Source organism: Loxodonta africana, chromosome 1 (assembly GCF_030014295.1).
Source record: "Loxodonta africana isolate mLoxAfr1 chromosome 1, mLoxAfr1.hap2, whole genome shotgun sequence".
Lineage (NCBI taxonomy): Eukaryota > Metazoa > Chordata > Mammalia > Proboscidea > Elephantidae > Loxodonta > Loxodonta africana.
The window spans coordinates 96,418,562-96,437,934 of record NC_087342.1 but is presented as its reverse complement, the minus strand read 5'-3'; positions in this window follow the sequence as shown (position 1 = coordinate 96,437,934).

Below are 19,373 nucleotides of genomic sequence, written 5' to 3'. Positions count from 1 at the left end.
TCTTTGTAAAATGAGATTTAAAAAAAAAAAAATTTTGTTTTGTTTTTCTTTCTTTTAACCAGCAGGTCCATATCCACGATTCCTCTCGAATTCTGCGATGCTATACATTTTATAGCCATGTGGGAGTATTTCTCTTATATCTTTGTCTTTATTCACCCCTCTTTCAGAAGTCTTTGTGGGTAGGACTGGCTTTCTGTGGGGTGGTGTACATAGGATAAGGAGCCCTGGTGGTACAGTGGTTAAGTGCTTGGGTGCTAATCAAAGATAGGGGATTCAAACGCATCAGCCACTCCATGGGAGAAAGATGCGGCAATCTGCTTCCTTAAAGATTACAGCCTTGGAAACACTATGGGGCAGTTCTACTCTGTCCTATAGGGCTGCTATGAGTTGGAATCGACTCGAGGGCAATGGGTTTGGTTTGGTACTTAGGATGGAGTCCTTGGGTGGTACGAATGGAAGAAAGGCCTGGTGACCTACTTCCAAAAAGTGAGCCATTGAAAACCCTACGGAGTACAGTTCTACCTTGACACACATGGGGCCATCATGAGTTAGAATTGACTCAACAGCCACTGGTGGTGCACAGGATAGCATTTTAACAAATGACAACAAATTATTCTATTGGGCTTGGGTTAAAACTCACATCTGTGGGAACGTGGTTCTTTGAAGAGTAGAAAAAACTCTAGCTGAAGGCCTGAAATTTCCTCAGACTGCTTCTCAGACTGGAGTGTATGTACCCACAGGGATATACGGAAGTATACCAGTGCGTAGAGGAAGCCCTTCCTTCTGGAACAAGAATTCTACTGAAAGATTTGAGGAGGGGAGAGAGACCTTAATATTAAAACAAACATGAATATATTATGAGCAGAAAATAAAAGTCATGTGACATCTTAGGAGAAAAGGGGACCCTGTGGAAGGCAGCTGTGGGTATACTTCAGATGTGAGAGGAAACAAGGTTTGTGCTTCTGTTCTTAGATAGTTTAAGAAATACTTGCTTTATGGGTCTTTTGTGAGTCCCTGAGTGGTGCAAACAGTTAATGTACTTGGTTGCTAACCAAAAGAGTGGAGGTTCAAGTTCACCCAGAGGCAGCTAAGAAGAAAAGCCCAACAATCTACTTTGGAAAAATCAGCCATTAAAAGACCTATTGAACACAGTTTAACTCTGACACACATGGGGTCACCGTGAGTCGGGGTCAACTCATCAGCAACTGGTTATGGGTCTTTTGAGGTATGTGCACTTTAATAGGGTAAAGGTGTGAAGTTACGCAGGAGGGGCGCTCCTGCTAAATAATGGATGTGTGTTGAAAATTTAAGTTCAATTTCAACCATTAGGAAAGTTTAAAGAGGGTCTTGAGGTTTGGAGCCAGGCTGAACCAGAGACCAGTTTTCAAAGACCAAATCAGCTGCACGTTCTCGCTTAGGCCTCTGGCTAAAGGCTGGGCTTGAACTGATCTGAACACCTGAAACGGATCTTACTCTCTCTGACCACCTGTAGTACTCCTTGTCTGAACCTCGGCTCTAGTACTAACTATGCCACTATATATTAGTTATATTTTCTTGGACATACATCTTACCAGCCACAGTCACAGAGGTGGGGTAAAAAATAAGAAAAAATACTATCAAGAATCAAGACTTTGCTTACCATGTGACTTTTGGTAACTCCCTGATATCTCTCTGATCCCCAGTTTGCTCACTGATTAAATGGCCCAGTATAACACCTGCCTCACCTACTGCACAGGTAGGATTGTGTGCAGGGCCTATGGAATGGCAATGTAAAAGCATTTTGTAAATCATTAAACAAAAATCAGTTATTATTAACTAAGACCCCAAAGGGAAGGAGGGCATATCTCTTACATCATGTTTCTATTCCCCTCAACCCTCTAAATTTTGCCTAGCTGATTCTGATAACTATTGATGATAAACATCATGAAATGGTGTACTCTGGCTGACTCTGAAAAAATTTAATTTTGTCTTTCTCCCCACCTCCATCCTTTCCTCATCTGCTGGATTCCATCTCCCCATACTCCAAATGCTCCCACACTGGTATTCTTCCCACAGCCTATCCCAGAGAATTTAAAGATTAAGAAGACAGTTAAAGATGTGTTATATATATGAATGAATAGCTGGAAGAATTTCAGGTATCAACATGGAGAGTGTTTTGGCAATGCCATTTTGGTGGGAACACAATGGTATGTATATGTTCTGGAAACTTTCTCCCAGAAATAAAGCACAAACAGAATTCTGGATTTTCTTTTTTAAGAGGAATCAACAGCCCAGCCTAAAAATTTCCATGTATAGTAATAAAGAATCATATTTTCATCAGACTCTTTACTGAAGTTACCATACAACTTTCTCCCAGTTCTCCTGCTTCACAGGAGAGGATAAGGAGGAGAAAGGGGCAAGGTTAATAGGTATTAGCTTGAGATACTCTCAAGCTAAAGAGTGACTTAGAGTTTGCAATATACATTTACAACTAATATAAGTTCACTTTCAAATGACTTTATGCCGCTTCATGGTTAGTACAGGTACCTTATAACAGAGTATGCCCAATTTCTCTCTCCTATTCCTTATAATATTGCAGTCATACATTTCATTTGTCCATAAGCTATAACCATCCAATATATTGTTGCTTTATTACTGTTTTAGGAGTTCCTGAGTGGCGCAAATGGTTAAGTTATAATACCTAAATACTACTAAACAAAAGGTTGGTGGTTTGAACCCACACAGAGGCACCTCAGAAGACAGGCCTGATGATCTGCTCTCAAAAGGTCACAGCCTTGAAAACCCTGTGGAGCAGTTCTACTTTGCACACATGGGGTTGTACTGTGTGTGTAATGGATTGCTTTTTGTGTGGCCTTTCTAGCCACGGTCTTGAAACTCCTACCCAGGCGATTGGGCGGAACTGTGTGATAGTATATTTTGGCCCACCAACGGGATTGGTCAGTTTTGCCGTTTTGCTGGGCTTGAAATGAGCCACCCTAGAGACAGGAAAGAGAAGCACCCACCAGCACCAAAAAAGGAGAGGCTGGCAAGAGAGACCCACAGGAGATGGTGCAGTGGGATTCCCAGACCACGGAGTGAGAAAGCTGAGTGGCTCTGGGCAGAGACTGAGGGCCAGGGAGAAGCCTACGCCTGACCCAAAAATTTGGGACTTGCCAGCCTCCACAACCACATGACCCATTTCCTTTATACAGTCTGTGAGTTCTGTGAGATGTACTGGGAGGAGAGGGAGTAGTTGATGTTAGAGATGATGGAGTGGCACAGCAGCTTGGAAAAGTAGGACATTTGGGATATTTTTAATCTCTGCCTCCTAGGAACCAGATTTGTGTTGATCCTTATAAAAGAAACTATTTGTTTAGTTGGTGTCAGAATGGTGGGTTTCACGGCAATGGACCAGACTCACTGGAATATGTGGTTTTGGAAAAAAAGGGATAAACAGGAAAATGAGAAAACTTTGGTTTCTGGATGGGATAAAAAAACACCCATGGATTGAAGCAGCTGTTGTGTTGCAATCAGTTACCCAAGGCAAAAGCTATTGAGCCAGCTGCAGTTTGCATTCAGGTGGGAAGGATTTCAACTTACTTTCATTACATTGCCACAGGGTTACCTAAATTCACCAGCTTACTGTCATAGATATTAGAAGAGACTTGGACTTGGTGCAGATCTCAAGTGTAACGATACATTGCATTGACAATATTATGTAAATATCAAACACTGAAGATCAGACTAGGGCTGATCTGAATACAGCGGTAGCCCACATGACCAACAGAGGCTGGTTAATAAATCCAGCAAAAATCCAGGGCCCTGCCCAAATGGTGAGATTCTTGGGAATAACTTGGGCAGAAGCCACCTGTGACATTCTGCAGGCAACTGAGAATAAGCTGTCTTTGCTACCTACTCCCAAGACTAAGCAAGAAGCCCAACATTTGGTTGGTTTATTTGGATTTTGGAGAACCCATATTTCACATCTGGGAATATTGCTGGCCCCATCCATAAAACTGCTTGGAAGAAAACTGCATTCGAATGGGGGCCAGAGCAACAGGAGGCTATGTCCGAATTACAAAAAGTGGTTTCACTTTCCCTACATTTAGGCCCTTATGATCCACATTCAGGCATGATTTTGGAGGTGTCTGCCACATGTGCTTATGCAGACTGGAGCTTATGGCAAAAACCTGAGAATGCGGCCCTATGGCGACCACTGGGATTCTGGACTAGAAAGTTTCCTGATGCTGCAGCACAATACGCACCATTTGAAAGCCAATCACTTGCCTGTTGGGTGTTGATTTAGAATCCCTCAATGACAGAAGGGCAAAAAATCATCATGAGACCTGAGATACCTATAATGTCTTGGGTGATGTCAGAGAAACTCTCTAATAAAGAAGGCGGTGCCCAAAATAGTTCCATAATAAAGTAGAAATGGTTCCTACAAGAACAAGCTACTGGAGGAATGCAGGGAGGCACCCACCATATCCATAAGCAGATAGCCTCTTTTCCCATAGGTCCTACCCTGGAACCACCTGAGAAGCTGCCGGAGCCCACTGCTACATGGACAGTTCCCTATGAACAACTTTCTGTTGACCAACAGAAGGCTGCATGGTTCATGGATGGCAGTTCCAGGGTACATGGACAACATGTGATGTGGAAAGCTGCCGCATTAAGACCAGCAGGCGGAAAGACTGATTGAAGAAGGTAACAACAGGTCAGCTCAGTGGGCTGAGCTGCATGCTGTGATGGAAGAATTGCACAATGGTGAGAGCCTATATGTTTGAATTTTTACCAATTTATGGGCAGTGGCCAATGGCCTGGCTATATGGTCAGGCAAATGGGTGATGGAAAATTGGACTATTAAGGGGACACCCATGTGGAGCATGAGCCTATGAAAAGCACCCTGGGAGCTTGGAGGGCACATCAGAGTAGGACATGTCGATGTCCATCAGAAAAACGCCTTTCCTGGATAGGAAGGCGATTGGAACTGGCAAGTGGGCAAGGACGCTCACTTGAGGTGGCCAATTGGCTCACGAAATGAGCAGACATGGGGTGCTGCAGCAATGCAGAGATGGGCTGAATCTAGACACATTCCCCTTGCACTCTCTGAGGCACAAAATGCCAATAAAGACTGCTCTGTCTGCCACAAGAAAGACAGATGGCTATGGGGCAGATTCCCTGGGGGGAAGGCCCTGCACATACCTGGCAAGTTGATTATACTGGACCAATGGCTGCAAACTAGTCTTCAGAGGAATAGATACTTACTTACTGGACTGGAGTTTTCATATCCTGTGACAGATGTGTCTTAGGCTGGGTTCTCTAGAGAAACAAAACCAGTAACGTGTATGAATATATACAGAGAGAGATTTATATCAAGGAAATGGTTCATGTAGTTGTACAGGCTGGAGCGTCCCAAGTCTGCGGGTCAGGAGAGAAGCTTCTGATTCACATAGCCCCAGGGGCTGGAAAACCCAAGATTGGTAGGTCAGAGAACAGGGCTCTTGCTCACAGCTTGTGAAGACTGACAAATCCCAGGATAAGCAGGTAAGACTTCAGGTAAGCTGCTAGCTCAAGTCCCAAGAACCAGAGGTCAGATGAACAGGAGCCAGCTGCAAGATCCAGAGAAAGTAAAGGCCCATGAGCCTTGCCAGAATGTTCACTTATATTCAATGCAGGCCACACACCCAAGGAAACTTCCTTTCAACTGGTTGGCTACTCAAAGCAGTTCCCGTCATGGAGGTGATCACATTATATCAAATCTCATTATGCAAGTGATCACAACATCATATGACTGCCAAACTACATCATAACTGCCAAACCACTAAGAATCACGGCCCAGCCAAGTTGACACACAACCTTAACCATCACAAGATGCAAATGCCAAAAACACCATTAAGGGACTGGAACAAAAGTTACTGTACTAATTTGGGCCACCGAGTTATATTTCATCAGATCAAGGAACACATTTTACAGCCCACAGGGTGCAGCAATGGGCCAAGAAACGTCATATTAAATGGACATACTATTTTGCATACCATCCTAGAGTAATGGTTTGATACAGAATTGGAATGGACAATTGAAACATTTGTTATTTAACTTTAAAGTCTATTTTGTCAGAAGTTAATATTGTCACTCCTGCTCTTTTTTTGATTGTTGTTTGCTTGATATATATATTTTTCCATCCTTTGGGTTTTAGCTTGTTTGTGTCTCTAAGTCTAAGGTGTATTTCTTGTAGGCAGCATATAGACGGTTCGTGTTTTTTCATCCATTCTGCCACTCTCTGTCTCTTTATTGGTGCATTTAGTCTATTTATATTCAGCATAATTATGGATAGGTATGAGTTTAGTGCTGTCATTTTGATGTCTTTTTTTGTATTGTTGACAGTTTCTTTCTCCCACTTAATTTTTTGTGCTGAGTTGTTTATCTTTACATATTGTCTTTTCCTCTTATTCATTGTAGTTGATTTTGTTTCTGCTGAGTCTCTATTTTATTCTTGTATTTTATTTTGATGAGTAGGATTGTTAGTCTCCTTTGTGGTTACCTTAATACTTATCCCTATTTTTCTAAGTTTAAACCTAACTTTTATTTCTTTATATTGCCTTGTCTTCCTCTCCATATAAAAGACCTATGACTACATTTCTTAGTCCCTCTTTATTGTTTTAATGTTGTCTTCTTTTACATACTGACTTTCCTGTTTCCCTGTTTTGAGTGTTTTTTTTATCTTGATTTATTTTTGTGATTTCCCTACCTGGGTTGACATCTGATTGCTCTGTCCAGTGTCCTAGTCTTGGGGTGATATCTGATATTATTGATTTTCTAACCACAGAACTCCCTTTAGTATTTCTTGTAGTTGTGGTTTGGTTTTTACAAATTCCCTAAACTTCTGTTTATCTGGAAATGTCCTAATTTCACCTTCATATTTGAGAGTTTTGCTGGATATATGATTCTTGGTTGGCAATTTTTTCCTTCAATACTTTATATAAGTTATCCTGCTGCCTTCTTGCCTGCATGGTTTCTGCTGAGCTTATTCTTATTGACTCTCCTTTGTAGGTGACTTTTCATGTATCCCTACCTGCCCTTAAAATTCTTTATCTTTGGTTTTGGCAAGTTTGGTCATAATATGTCTTGGTGACTTTCTTTTAAGATCTACCTTATGTGGAGTTCGATGAGCATCTTGGATAGATATCTTTCAGGATATCAGGGAAGTTTTCTGCCAACAAATCTTCAACAATTCTCTCTGTATTTTCTGTTATCCCTCCGTGTTCTGGTACTCCAATCACTCATAGGTTATTTCTCTTGATAGAGTCCCACATGATTCTCAGGGTTTCTTCATTTTTTTAAATTCTTTTACCTGATTTTTCTTCCAATATATTGGTGCCAAGTGCTTTATCTTCAGTCTCACCAATTCTGCCTTCCACTTGCTTAATTCTGCTCCTCTGACTTTCTATTGCATTGTCTAATTCTGTAATTTTATTGTTAATCTTCTGCATTTCTGATTGCTGTCTCTCTATGTATTCTTGCGGCTTATTAAATTTTTCATTATGTTCTTGAATAACCTTTTTAATTTCAACTGCTTTATCTGTGTGTTCCTTGGCTTGTTCTGTGTATTGCCTGATCTCCTTCCTGATCTCGTTCCTGATGTCTTGAAGAGTTCTGTATATTAATCTTTTGTATTCTGCATCAGGTAACTCCAGGAAGGCACCTTTATCCAGAGGATTCCTTGGTTCTTTGTTTTGAGAGCTTGTTGAAATGATCATGGTCTGCTTCTTTATGTGATTTGATATTGACTGTTGTCTCCATGCCATCTATAAGTTATTGTATTAGTTTATTTTATGTTTGCTTACTATATCCCAGCTTCTTGCTTTGTTTTGTTTCAGTCTGCCCAAATAGGTTGCTTAAGTGGGCTAGCTTGATTATTTTTGCCTTCGAAGCCCTGACGTCCTGTCACCAGATGGCTAGAGCTGTTATCAGGTATATCAGCCTAGGAGTCCATTCACTTTTCTTGTATGGATTCAGCTCAGGTGTCCAGGTAGTTGGTCATCAAGTGTGTTGTACAGGCTCTGTCCTACAGTCTTAGAGGGGCAGGGGTGATTGGTGTAGATACCTGTATCTGGTTGCAGTAGGGGGTCAAGCTCTGAACAAGACAAGGGGCTGAGAATTGTCCCCCACGTGTCTCTGAGGAAAGCGTGTCCCTGTTCCCTAGAGCGTACAGGTGGGTGGGTTCTGCAGACGGAAACATGGGCACCCAATGTTTTTGGTTGTAAGGACTGGGAGGTACCAGTTATCCTTGGACCCCATCACGGTAGCTGCCTGACCTGAGTGGATCCACCAGTCCTTAGGCCCCCAATGTGGGTAGATGAGGACCCTGTTTAATAGGCAAAGCAGTGTCAAACATCAAACATCCACCTCTCCACCGCTCAGTTGAAACAGTTGCAGTCTGCCAACAAGGGCCTATTCTCCCAAAATAGGTCCACACAGGACCATGCAGGCGGGAAAGGTAGTCAAAGTCCATGGACTGTTTATGCCTGGACAGGAGCCGCTTCTCTCCTGAGCTCCCCAGGTTAGTGGAGCTGGCAGATTATCTTTTCCCCAGTTGTGAATTTATTCCTTCTCCAAGGCTGGGAGAATGGCTCAGAGGATGCAACAGGCCCTATCTCAGGCCCAGGGAAATCAACAGCCACTGAAGCCAGCTTAGGGGCTGGGGGCGTGGTAAAATATATGCAAGTACTTGGCTTTTGCCGAGTGTGCCGTTCTTCTCTGGTTCTGGAAGTGCGAGTAAGGTGTGTGGCTCTCTGTTTCTCCTTGAGGAAACTGCAACTGAACACTACCACCAGCCAGACACAGCCTGAGGGTTTCCGGGGATTCAGGTCCAGCAACTCCTCTCTGCTTCTGAACTATCTCTCCCTCCCCCTGCCACTCAGTCTGTTTTCTAATTTTGCCTTTGATGTTCAAGGCTTCTAGCTTGTCATAAATGTAATTGTTTCACTTGTTTTCTCGGGTCTTTGTTGTAAGAGGGTTGATTGGAAGCATCTGACTACTCTGCCATCTTGGCCCTGCCTCCGCCTTTAGAAACATTTGTTATTAAAAACGAAGGGAGATAAAGGCATGAAGGGCTGGCTCACACACCTTCGTGAGTGTGTACTTACACTCAACATGAGGGGAACAAAGGGAGGATATCCACTCGACAGATTCTTACGCTTCTCTGGGGAATCTAGGGAAGGGGGTAGGGGAGGATGCTGGTGTCACCGTACATTTCTTCTCACATCACCTAAAATTGCTTTTTTCCTGCTGTGTACTACAGTTCTAGGACGAAGAATGCAGCTGTGGGTGCCAGAAGCAGGCGTGATCCTTAAGCAAGAGACTGTAACTATACCCCTGTCATGGATTGAATTGTGTTCCTCAAAAATATCTATGTCAATTTGGCTAGGACATGATTCCCAGTATTGTGTGATCGTCTGCTATTTTGTCATCTGATGTGATTTTCCTATGTGTTGTAAATCCTACCTCTATGATGTTAATGAGGTCGGATAGGTGACAGTTATGTTAATGAGGCAGGACTCAAGCTACAAGATTGGATTGTGTCTTGGGCCAATCTCTTTTGAGATATAAAAGAGAGAAGTGAGCAGAGAGACAAGGGGACTTCATACCACTGAGAAAGCAGTTCTGGGGGCAGAGTGCATCCTCTGGACTGGAGGTTCCTGAGCTGAGAATCTCCCAGACCAAGGGAGGATTGATGATAAGGACCTCCTTTGAAAGCGGACAGAAAGACTTCCCCTGGAGCTGATGCCCTAAATTTGTACTTGTAGCCTACTAGATGGTGAGAAAATAAATTTCTCTTCATTAAACCCATCCACTTGTGGTATTTCTGTTACAGCAGTACTAGACGACTAAGACAACCCCTGAACATGTATGCCAGAATTCCCAAGGGCCTGATGGGATGGATTTTATCTTTCCCCCATCTGGTAAAATTGGGGTCGACAGTGAATACTGCCACATTGCCTAGTGGGTGAGATAGCCCACTAATATTGTACCTATGTAACACTACCCAACATGAATGTGAGTGGACTGAGGGGGAAGCACTTGCTAGAATGGTCTTACTACCAGCAATCTGGACTAGCACAGTAGCTGAACTTGAAGTTCCTTTCCAAGGTACAAAAGTTTGGGTAAAAATAAATGACAGATGGAAGGAAGGAGAAATAATAGGTGAAGGTAAAAGAAGAAGGTAAAGGAACGCATAAATAGGTTATGCGGCAGGGGAAACCTAACATTATGCTGATACCTTTAGAGAGACTCAGAGCAAGGGAATAATCTTCTCTCAGCTGAATTTTGTCAGAGGCCAGAAAGGGTAAAGACAAGATGACTTTTGGAGAACCCGACCAGATCAGATGGAAACCCGCAGCAGACCTGAATGGCTGGTACCTGAGTAAACTCACCCTTTGGACTCTTTGCCCTATTGAAGGACTAATTTGTTAATGACTATTTTGGACTGGTAAAGTGATTGGGAGGGGGAAGTTATCCTCCAAGTATAAAAGAACCATGGCTAGAAAAGCCAGTGAGTGGCCTGCAGTGTAATGGATTGCTTTTTGTGTGGCCTTTCTAGCCATGGTCTTGTAAATCCCACCCAGGTGATTGGGCGGAACTGTGTGATAGGGTAATTGTGGCCCACCAAGGGGATTGGTCAGTTTTGCCATCCTGCTGGGCTTGAAGTGAGCCACCCCAGAGCCAGGAAAGAGAAGAGCCCACCACCACCAAGAAAGGAGAGACCCGCAGAAGTGACTCACAGGAGATGGTACAGTGAGTTTCCCCACCCACGGAACTGAGTGCCTTTGGGCAGAGACTCAGGGCCAGGGAGAAACCTATGCCTGATCTATGAATTTGGGACTTGCTAGCCTCCCTGATGGTGTAGTGGTTAACTACAACTGCTAACCAAAAGGTCGGCAGTTCAAATTTACCAGGCGCTCCTTGGAAACTCTACGGGGCAGTTCTACTCTCTCCTATAGGGCCACTATGGGTCAGCAATCGACTCAACGGCAGTGAGCTTAGCCTCCACAATTGAGTGAGCCATTTCCTTTATACAGTTTGTGAGCTCTATGAGACGTTGCAGTCAATTAGGGAACCCAAAGATGGGAGGGACAGTACTGAGGGGAGAAGAAGTAGTTGTTGTTAAAGCTGACGGAGTGGTACAGCAGCTTGGAAAAGTTGGATATTTGGGACATCTTTAATCTCTGTCTCATAGGAATCAGCTCTGTGCTGATCCTTAGAAATTATTCGTTTACCATGAGTCAGAATCCACTAGACGGCAACTAGCAACAGTAACAATTATTATTTTATTATTGTGCTTTAAGTGAAAGTTTACAAATCAAGTCAGTCTCTCAAACAAAAATTTACATACATCTTGCTATGTACTCCCGGTTGCTCTCGCCCTAATGAGACAGCACACTCCTCCTCTCCACCCTGTATTCCCCGTGTCCATTCAGCCAGCTCCTGACCCCTCTGCCTTCTCATCTCCCCTCCAGACATGAGCTGCCCACATAGTCTCATGTGTCTACTTGAGCCAAGAAGCTCACTCCTTACCAGTATCATTTTCTTATACTCCAGTCGAATCCGTCTGAATAGTTGGCTTCGGGAATGGTTCCAGTCTTGGGCTAACAGAAGGTCTGGGGACGATGACCTCTGGGGTCCTTCTAGTCTCACTCAGACCATTAATTTTGGTCTTTTTACAAGAATTTCAGGTCTGCATACCACTGTTCTCCTGCTCCATCAGGGATTCTCTGTTGTGTTTCCTGTCAGGGCCATCATCAGTTGTAGCAGGGCACCATCTAGTTCTTCTGGTCTAAGGGTGATGTACTCTCTGATTTATGTGACCCGTTCTGTCTCTTGGGCTCATATTTTCCTTGTGTCTTTGTTGTTCTTCATTTTCCTTTGCTCCAGGTGGGTTGAGACCAACTGATACATCTTAGATGGCCGCTTGCTAGCATTTAAGACCCAGACGCCACTCACCAAAGTGGAATGCAGAATGTTTTCTTAATACATTTAGTTACGTCTATCGACCTAGATGGGAAACCCTGGTGGCACAGTGGTTAAGTCTACAGCTGCCAACCAAAAGGTCAGCAGTTCAAATCCACCAGGTGCTCCTTGGAAACTCTATGGGCAGCTCTACTCTGTTATATAGGGTCGCTATGAGTCAGAAACGACTTGACGGCAGTGGGTTTGGTTTTTTTTATTGACCTAGACGTCCCCTGAAACCACGGTCCCCTGACCCCTGCCCCTGCTACTGTGGCCTTCGAAGCGTTCGGTTGTATTCAGGAAACTTCTTTGCTTTTGGTTTAGTCCAGCTGTGCTGATCTCTCCCTTCACCTAAAATAGGACTTAAAAAAAAAAGTAGGCCTTATCTACTATCTAATTAGTGAACACCCTTCTCCCTCCCTCCCCACCCTTGTAATCATCAAAGAATATTTTCTTCTGTGTTTAAACTATTTCTTGAGCTCTTGTAATAGCGATATCATACAATATATGTCCTTTTGCAAATGACCAACTTCACTCAGGATAATGCCTTCCAGATTCCTCCAGGGTATGAGGTGTTTCACAGAGTCATCATTATTCTTTATCATTGCGTAGTATTCCATTGTGTGACTATACCATAATTTATGTATCCATTCATCCACTGATTGGCACCTTTGTTGCTTCCATTTTTTTGCTATTGTAAACAATGCTGCAGTGAACATAGGTGTGCATATATCTAAGGATATATTCCAAGGAGTGGGATTGCTGAATCTTATGGTAGTTCTATTTCTAGCTTTTTAAGGAAGTGCCAAATCGATTTCCAAAGTGGTTGTACCATTTTATATTCCCACCAGCAATGTATAAGTCTTCCAGTCTCTCCACAACCTCTCCAACATTTATTATTTTGTGTTTTTTGGATTAATGTCAGGCTTGTTGGAGTGAGATGGTATCTCATTGTAGTTTTGATATGCATTTCTCTAATGGCTAATGATCGTGAGCATTTTCTTATGTATGCGTTAGCTCCCTGAATGTCTTCTTTGGTGAAGTGCCTGTTATATCTTTTGCCCATTTTTTAATTGGGTTATTTGTCTTTTTGTTGTGGAGTTTTTGCAGTATCATGTAAATTTTAGAGATCAGACGCTGACTGGAAATGTCACAGCTAAAAACTTTTCCCAGTCTGTGAGTAATCCTTTGACTCTTTTGGTGAAGTCTTTGAATAAGCGTAGGTGTTTGATTTTTAGGAGCTCCCAGTTATCTAGTTTCTCCTCTGGCGTTTGTTAGTAATGTTTTATATACTGTTTATGCCATATATTAGGTATCCTAGCATTGTCCCTATCTTTTCTTCCATGATCTTTATTGTTTTAGGTTTTATATTTAGGTCTTTAATCCATTTTGAGTTAGTTTTTGTGCATGGTGTGAGGTATAGGTCTTGTTTCATTTTTTTGAAGATGGATATCCAGTTATGCCAGCACCATTTGTTAGAGAGACTATCTTTTCCCCAGTTAACAGACTTTGGGCCTTTGTCAAATATTAGCTGCTCATATGCGGATGGATTTATGTCTGGATTCTCAATTCTATTCCACTGGTCTATGTATCTGTTGTTGTACCGGTACCAGGCTGTTTTGACTACTGTGGCTGTATAATAGGTTCTAAAATCAGGTAGTGTTAGGTCTCCCACTTTTGTTCTTCTTTTTCAGTAATGCTTTACTTATCTGGGGCCTCTTTCCCTTCCATATGAAGTTGGTGATTTGTTTCTCCATCTCATTAAAAAATGTCATTGGAATTTAGATCGGAATTGCATTGTATCTATAGGTCTCTTTGGGTAGAATAGACATTTTTACAATGTTGATTCTTCCTATCCATGAGCAAGGTATGTTTTTCCACTTACGTAGGTCTCTTTTGGTTTCTTGTAGTAGTGTCTTGTAGTTTTCCTTGTATGGGTCTTTTACATCTCTGGCTAGATTTATTCTTAAGTATTTTATCTTCTTGGGGGCTAATGTTAATGGTATTGATTTGGTGATTTCCTCTTTGATGTTCTCTTTGTTGGTGTAGAAGAATCCAACTGATCTTTGTATGTTTATCTTGTATCCTGATACTCTGCTGAACTCTTCTATTAGTTTCAATAGTTTTCTCCAGGATTCTTTAGGGTTTTCTGTGTATAAGATCATGTCATCAGCAAACAGAGATACTTTTACCTCTTCCTTACCAATCTGGATGCCCTTTATTTCTTTATCTAGCCTAATTGCTCTGGCTAGGACCTCCAGCACAATGTTGAATAAGAGTGGTGATAAAGGGCATCCTTGTCTGGTCCTGATCTCAAGGGGAATGCTTTCAGACTGTCTCCATTTAGGATGAAGTTGGCTGTTGGCTTTGTGTAAATGTCCTTTATTATGTTGAGGAATTTTCCTTCTATTCCTATTTTGCTGAGCATTTTTATCATGAATGAGTGTTGAACTTTGTCAAATGCGTTTTCTGCATCAATTGATAAAATCATGTGATTCTTGTCTTTTGTTTAATTACATGATGGATTACATTGATTGTTTTTCTAATGTTGAACCATCCCTGCATACCTGGTATGAATCCCACTTGGTCACGGTGAATTTTTTTTTTTTTTTTATATGTCGTTGAATTCTATTGGCTAGAATTTTGTTGAGGATTTTTGCGTCTAAGTTCATGAGGGATATAGGTCTGTAATTTTCTTTTTTTGTGTGTGTGGTGTCTTTACCTGGTTTTGGTATGTGAACAATTATTATTTTAAACAATTTGTTATCTGTTAGAAAGTTAAGAAAAATAAAAGATTTTATTTTATCTTCATTTATTCCCTCTCAAATTCCTTTCTTTATGTAAATCAAGGTTCTAATCACTATCACTTTTTTTCTTTTTGAAGAACTTCTTTCAACACTTCTTGGAAGACAGATCTAGTGGCAACAATTTCCCTCAATTTTTTTTTTTTTGGTCTGAAAAAGTGTTTATTTATCCTTCACTTTTGAAGGACTATTTCTCTGTGCACAGAACTCTTGGTTGGTGAGTTTTTTGTTTTATTTTTTCATTCAACCCTTTAAATATTTCACTCTACTCTCTTTTTGGTTGCCTGGTTCTGAAGAGAAGTCTGGTGTAATTCTTATCCTTGTTCTATTATAGGTAAAGTATTCCCCCACCCTCTTGATTCTTTCAGGAATTTCTCTTTGTCTTTGATTTTCTATAGTTTGATTTATGATATGCCTAAGTATAGGTTTTGTTTTTTTTTTTTTTTGGTATTTATCCTGCTTTGCATTCTCCATGCTTCCTGGATCTGTGGTTTGGTGTCTAAATGAATAATTTCTTCTACAAGGATCAGCACAAAGCTGATTCCTGTGAGGCTGAGATTAAAGACATCCCAAATGTCCAACTTTTGCAAGCTGCTATACACACTCCATCATCTCTAACATCAACTACTCCTTCTTCTCTCAGTACTCTCCCTCCCGTCTTTGGGTTCCCTAATTCACTGCAGTGTCTCACAGAACTCATGAACCATATAAAGGAAGTGGTCACATGGTTGTGGAGGCTGCCAAGTCCCAAATTTGCAGGTCAGGCATAGGCTTCTCCCAACCCACGGGGCTGCAGGGCTGATGAACCCAAACTGGCAGTTCAGATTACAGGCTGCTGGGTCACAAGGTTGTGGAAGCTGGTGAATCAGGTCACAAGCTAGGCTGCTGGCCCAAGGGGCTGTGGAGGCTGGCGAATCCCAGAATTGGCAGGTCAGACAGTAGGCCTCTACAGAGGCCAATTGATCACAAACTGTATGAGGGATCCAGATGCAGACAGAGAGCTTCACCAGGACACATGCATATATCTTAGATGTAAACCACACCCTAGGGAAGGGTGGAACTTTACTAACGGGGCTTGAGTCCTGCCCTCTTGTAAGATACACCTTATACCAACCCTGCCTTGTCAACATGGAGAGGTCAGGATTCACGACACATAAAATGGAGGACAACCACACAATATTAGGAATCATGGCCTAGCCAAGCTGACACATAACCCGAACCATCATAGGTTCCATACATCTTATTTACATAGTCCCACTCAATCATTGTGTGTAGGTCACAAAGAACATGGCTAGAAGGACCATTTTAAGTAATTCATTGCACCGCAGTGTCTGTGAACAATTCTGCAAGATTCCAAACCGTTATTACTTCAAATATTTCTTCCATTCCTTTATCTCTTTTTTCCCCTTCTGGTATTCCCATTATGTGTATGTTACTCCTTTTGTACAGTTGGCCCTCTATATCTGCGGGTTCCACATCCACGGATTCAAACAACTGTGAATTGAAAATATTCAGGGAAAAAAAAGTTCCAAACAGCAAAACTTGAATTTGCCACACGTCAAGCACTACACTGAACCCACAGCAATGAAATGATGTGTACGCATACCCTGCTGTAGTCTCCCACCATTTCACAGATCCTCAGTCTCCAGGACTCAATGAGCTTGCAAAGACTAAGAAAACACTAAGTGTTAATCATAAGCATTAAAAACTATTTACATAGCATTTACATTGTATTTAGGTATTATAAGTAATCTAGAGATTATATAGGTTATATGCAAATACTATGCCATTTTATGTAAGAGACTTGAACATCCACACACTAGTCCCCCACGAATACTGAGAGACAACTGTAATTGTTTCAGAGCTCTTGGATATTCTGTTCCTTTTTTTTTTTTCAGTCTTTTTTCTCTTTGGTTTTCAGTTTGGGAAGTTTCTACTGCTGTATTTTCAAGCACACTGATTCTTTCCTCAGCTGTATCCAATCTACTAATGAGCCCAGCAAAGGCATTCTTCATTTCTGTTACAATGCTTTTGATTCCTGTTTCCTTTTGAGTATTGCTTAGAGTTTCAATTTCTTTGCTTAGATCACCCATCTGTTCTTTTACTTTGTTCACATTTTTCATTAGAGCTCTTAGAATATTAATCATAGTTATTTCAAGTTCCCAGTCTGGCAATTCTAACATTTTTGCCATATCTGAGTCTGGTTCTGATGTCTGCCCTGTCTCTCCAAACTGTTTTTTGCTTTTAGCATGCATTTTAATTTTTTGTTGAAAGCCAGGTGCGATGTATCAGGTAAGAAGAACACAGGTCCTCTCAGTTGTAAATTCTGTTGATGTAGTGGTAAAGTGTGTGAGAAGGGGCAGAAGCATTCTATAGCCTTATGATTAGGTTTCAGTCTTTTAGAGAGTCTGTGCCCCTGGGTTGTGACCATCGCAAGTGCTCCTCAGCTTTTTGTTGTTGTTTTCCCACCCCTCAGGTGAACCAGGAAGGCTGGAGGGGCCTGAAGTTGGGTATTTCCCTTCTCCCATGTGGAAGGCTAGATATTTCTCCTCCTCCAACTTGGTCTAATAAAACCCACCTTAGCTCAACTCCGGTAAAGCAGTTTCCTTCAGGGCAGGCATTATCTCAAAATAGTTACTTTTTTTCCTTCTCCTGCTGCAAGCACTAGGGAATTTTTCTCAGAGCTTCCTAGTGAAAACTGGTGGGGCTCCTGGAGGTGACACTCACGAAGGTATGTGCCCCCCTGCAAAGCTGGACCTCATGTTTTAATCAAACTAGTCCATGCCCAGTCTCCAGCAAGCAGTCAATTACACTTTAAGCATTCCTACCTAATGCTGAGACCAGGAGCAACAGTAGCAGCAGGGACTGTTATCTCTGTCCCCAGTAAGTGATGATTCTAAGTCAGTCTCTGTATGCCTGTCTCTGTCCCTTTGGCTTTTGGGGCAACAGTTTGCTCTACGACTTCAATTATCTGATGGATCTAAAAAGAGTTGATTTCCAGTTTTTCAGCTTTTTTCTTATTGTGAGGACAGGAGGGAAAACTTCCAAGCACCTTACATGCTGGACGAGAAACTGTAAGTCCTAAACAGTAACTTTACTGGGTCATTCCCCTTACATCTGCCTGGGCCTCAGAGAATGTTCTTGGACTTCTTCAAAAATTTCTCCTTCAAAATGTCTGAGTTGTGCAAGACACATCCCCACCTCCACTAGCAAGGCAAGGGCTATGATTAAAACTGTTCAAGTGAGGAGTTTCTTCCAGGTAATGCTTTTATCTTTTTTTTTTTTTTAAAGTTATCTTCTGTGCTAAGAAATCAAGTCAGTAATAAAGCAGGATGGGAGAATGTGAAGTGGAAACTTCCTTCCTTTTCATTTTTCCCCCAAAAGTGCAAGAATTGGGGAGATGGCACTCCAGGTACTTACATCATTCCAGAGGCGACAGCGCAGACCACAAGTCAAGAAAGGCTAGTGACTTGGAGCCAAGGGCAGGAGGGCCAGTATAGGGTATTACAGATGAACCCAGGCTAGGAATGCAGTGGGAGGAGCCTGAATGGAGCCTAGGGGGGCTCCCAGCCCCCACAGCTCCACTGACCAGCCTAGGCATGGATTCTTAGTTCTACATCTCTAAAATGGGAGAACAGCCCCTCTGTCCCTCCTCTCACAGTGTGCGGAGAATGAGCTAAAGAAAAGACCCTCCTGAGTGTGGTTCTGTGTCTCTCCGGCTACATGAACAAGCTGAAGAGAAACAAAAAAGTGCTCTTTTTCCTTCCTAAGTAGTTCCAGGTCGCTATGAGTGAGAATGGACCGGATGGCAACAAGTTTTAAATACTTCCAGGTGTTCTTTTTTGTACGGTGGCGGGAAATAAGACAGAAGGGCTGACCCCAGGGACTTTGTCACCTAACACCTAGGGAGCGTCGCACCCGCGAGGGAAGCACGAGCCAGCCCGCTGCTTCCACCCCAGATGGCCCCGCCCCAGCGCACGCGCCACAGCGCACGGCACGTGGTGCCGCCTCGTTGCCCCTGGAGACCAGCGGCGGTTTGTTTTCAAATCCTGGACTCTCCCATCGAGCCCCCGTGGCCTAGAGAGCGGGGGTGCGCGTGAAGTTGGCCCGGTGGCCTCGGCGCCGCCGCCCCGTCTCTCCCAGCCTCCCGCCTCCCTCTGGCTGGCCGCAGTGGTAGGGTCCGGGCCCAGAGGCCGCGCCTCAGGCAGAGCAACTCCAGCGTGGGTCCGGCCGGTCCCAGGGGCGGAGGAGGTGAGAGGCCGAGAGCCCGAGAGCTGCGGGCGCCCCCTGCTGCCGGAGCCGGCCGGGCCGGTGCGGAGCAGGAGGCGGGAGTTGTGGGCGCGGGGCCACTTTGCGGTCTGGGTGGAGGAAGGGTCCAGTCCAGCGCGGCCAGCCCTGCGTCGTGGCCCCTGTGGCCTCAGTTTTCTCGTCCCAGTTCCTCCAGGTCCCTGTGTCCCTGCTTGCCCCCTGAGAGACCCTGCAGCCTGTGCCCCCATCTCGCTCCAGGCCGGACGCGGCGGGGTTTTCCTCAGGGTCCCTGATGGCGGTTGGAGAGCCCCCTTCCCCGATGCCAACAGCGCC